This window comes from Octodon degus, unplaced genomic scaffold (genome assembly GCF_000260255.1).
Source record: "Octodon degus isolate 3935 unplaced genomic scaffold, OctDeg1.0 scaffold00012, whole genome shotgun sequence".
Lineage (NCBI taxonomy): Eukaryota > Metazoa > Chordata > Mammalia > Rodentia > Octodontidae > Octodon > Octodon degus.
Genome location: NW_004524588.1, coordinates 11,443,712 through 11,447,339, shown reverse-complemented (window position 1 = coordinate 11,447,339; position 3,628 = coordinate 11,443,712).

Genomic DNA, 3,628 nt, shown 5'->3' with positions numbered 1-3,628 from the left:
CCAGAAAATGCCTTCTATTCACTAGACTAGTAGATTGTTAGGGACTTTAATAAGACCAAAAAATACACATTGTAATTGCTGTTCTTTCACTTGAGCCTGAAAGCAACTCTATCAATAGGCAAGAATTTAATCCCATTCTACTGATAGGGAGACCAACCCAGAACTCAGTGGGTGATGTGTGCCAGACATTCAGTGAGGTGTCTTCCAAACATTATCTTATTTACAACCTCTAGATAACTCTTATCTCCATGTTAAAAGATGGAGAATTGTGGCCCAGAAATGTAAGTCTCTTGCCCCAAAACACATCATTAGCAAGAGCTGAGACTTAGGTTCAGGTGTAATGGACACAAAAGTCATTCTCCTAACCCCCAGCACATTCAAGGGACAAGGGCTGTCCATTCTTCTAAGGCTCTCCAATGCCAACCTGCTGCCTCCTTAAAATAATTAACAAGGAAGTTATTTCAATCCAATTGCAAGGGCTGGGGAGACAGCTCAGGGGCATAAGTACCTGCCTGGCAAGTGCAAGATCCTGAATTCAATCCCCGGTACCACCAAAAACAAAGACCAAGAAACAAACAAACAAAAAAAAAAATCAAGTGTTATCAAACCAGTTGCAAGATAAGTGTGATTTGAGAACTTGATTTCAATAAAACTCTGAGAGTCTCGTAAGGCAGTGATTTTCAAACTGTTCTCCAAAGCTTCCTGCATCAATGACCCAGGGACATGGTAAAATGGAAGTGCCCAGGCCCCACCCAAAGGCCACAGAACCAGAAATCCTAGGACAGGCTCCAACAATAAAATCACCCCCTTGTAATTCTTTTTCATGTTAAAGTTTTTAAACTATTTTAAGGAAACAGTGATTCTAGGGCAGTGACAAGAGCCAGAGACACAAGTGACCTCACTTTGGATTTCAAATAGTTTATTTTCTGTAAATTGGAGATAGCTGGAAAACTTGAGGGACAGAAGCAAAGTAACATATTCCAGAAAGTCAAACTAGAACAATGATTTTTCCTGACCTCTGAATCTTCCATTAGGTCCAGGAAGCCTTATTTTAGACTCTATAAGCCTAGAAAAAGGAAGAGGCACTGGAAGTGTTCCTGAAGCTGACATTTATGTGCTTGGGTATCTTCTCCACTCAGAGTGCTGAAAACACATTGTTTGTTGATAGAGAGTGTTTGGCATCCGTGGGAGGCTTTGTTCTGCTCCTGATCCACTGCCTAGCCCACATTGCTGCTGGAGAGCTGCACCAGGACTCCAACCCCACCTTCCTGAGGTCATTCTATGAGGTATTTATAATATACACTGGCTTTTTTTCTTTTCTTTCTCTGGGATCTAGACCCCATTCGTCAGGATTATAAATGCTTTAGGCTTGGCAACATTTCAAATCTGAGCCCATTGGTGGCCTTTGTTTCCCACTGCCAGGCCAGGAAGATGGTTTTTCTATAGCAGCATATAATAAAATATATGCAGTGTTCTACCATGGTGCACACATGTGATAGAAAGGATACGCCACTTCTTGACAAAAGGACCACTTCTTGGTCTTATAAGAACAGCATCTCAGATTCGTGTTGATATTTGTCAATACATAAACCTCACTAGAGCTGATAATGAGAAGACAAGTGAAGAGGATAAATTTAGTCCAAACCCCATCTTCCTTTCAACTACTAGTTTAAAGCTTTAATTAATAGCAACTGCTAACAGTCTTACTGATCTATCCCTTCATTTTCTTGACCAGGGACTAAAGGCCTATTTCAGGGATGCATTCTCTACCACACTGCAAATGTCAGCAGTTTCCTGGGATAGGAAGCTTGACCAAAGCATAAGTGCTATTCTGTTGAAAGAGCAGCCCATTTCTGAAAGAGAAAAAGATATTCTCTCCAAACTCATTGAAAGGAAGCCTGAGTGTCATTTAGAGCCAGAGGCATCAGAAGAGGTAACACATTTTACCTTGTATATCATTTATTCTTGGTTAAAATTTGGTCACCAAGACAATGCTCCAGTGTAGGACATATTCAGATATTTCTGGTCTCCCCATGAGACACACTGCCTCGACATTCAGCCTGCTTCTCAAACTATATATGACAATGTTTTAAAATCTTGTACTCTACAGGGTAGATAGTGGTTTACGGACCATTGAGTTGTAGGGATTACAAATGTAGTTCTGTATTTAATTTTATGTCTTAACAGTATATTATACATAAGTAAGCAGAATTCTATCCATAAAACTAATTGTGATAGAGACTAAAGTTAGAGGCCCAAGTGACAACATATTTACCCAAACTTATTTTTTATTTTTTTTAAATGTATTTAATACAGAGTCTCACTATACAGATTGGACTCACATGGATCCTTCCTGGTTTCAGCCTCCCAAGTGCTGGGATTACAGGCCCGTGCCACCAGACCCAATCTCATTCCCAGTCTCAGCATGCCCGGGGGGCAGGACCAGCACAGCCCTACCCAAACTTATAATATGCTATTTTCTATGCAAACTTGACATTGGCATTTTAATTTTTATTTTATTGGTACACTTTAGATATACATAGTGATGACATTTATTGTAGGGCATTTGTACCTCCATGTAGTATATCTTGTTTATTTTTTCCCCCTTCCCTTCCCTCCTCTTTTGCCTAATAGTGTTACTTATTTTATTTTATTGGCAGAACCAGGGATTGAACTCAGATCCTTGTGTTTGCCAGTCAAGCGCTTATCCTACTGAGCCATCTCCCCGGCCCCATAATAGTGTTACTTAAAACACTTTTATGAAAATACTACCATCTAAGCCTTTTAACCATTAAAAATAAAAGATCTTCAAAATGCAAGATAGCTGAATAGAGGCACCCCACATTCACTTCTTCCTCCATGAAGAAAACAAAACAAGTATAGAGCCACATTTTGAGCTGAGTGATTGTGGAACAAAACTGGCAATCATCAAGAAAGAGACTAGAACTTCATGAGATTCAGAGGACTTATCCAAGTCCAGCATTAGAAAGAGCTGTCAAAGGGCTGGCCAGACAGCTCAGTGGACTAAAGTACCTGCTTAGGCAGAACCACAGCAGCCGGGGTTCAATCCCTGGCGTGCTGTGCCAGCCCTGTCCCTGGGGTGCACTGAGAAGGTGACTGAGACTGGACATGGTGGCGTGCACCTGTAATCCCAGTGCTTGGGAGGCTGCAAACAGGAGAAGCACTAGGAGTCTGATCTATGTAGTGAGACCCTGTAGACCCTGCAGACCCTGTACTAAATACAAAAAAAAAGAGCTGCCAAGTAACTTGCTGTCTGCCACCCTGGCTCCACAACCAGGGAGGGGATGAAAGGATGAAAGGCAGAATCCTGACAAACTCTATCACTGTGAACATGAGCTACTGGAACATGCTACAACCTTCACTGGCTCGCAGCTTGCTCACATAAGGAAGCTCAAGTCTTCCCGGTAGCCTTCCTGTGAAAGAGAATCTTACATCATCACCCAGCAAGCACTCAGAGTGCTAAAACTAAGGTCTATCTTGGGAAATGAAATACTGTCTGAGTATGGACTGTTCTCAGAGTCCCAAACCTTTGGATGTCCCCACCTCTGAGATCCTACTGACTTTCCAAAAGTATAGGGAACAGCTGACTCATGGCCTCAGCTTGGCC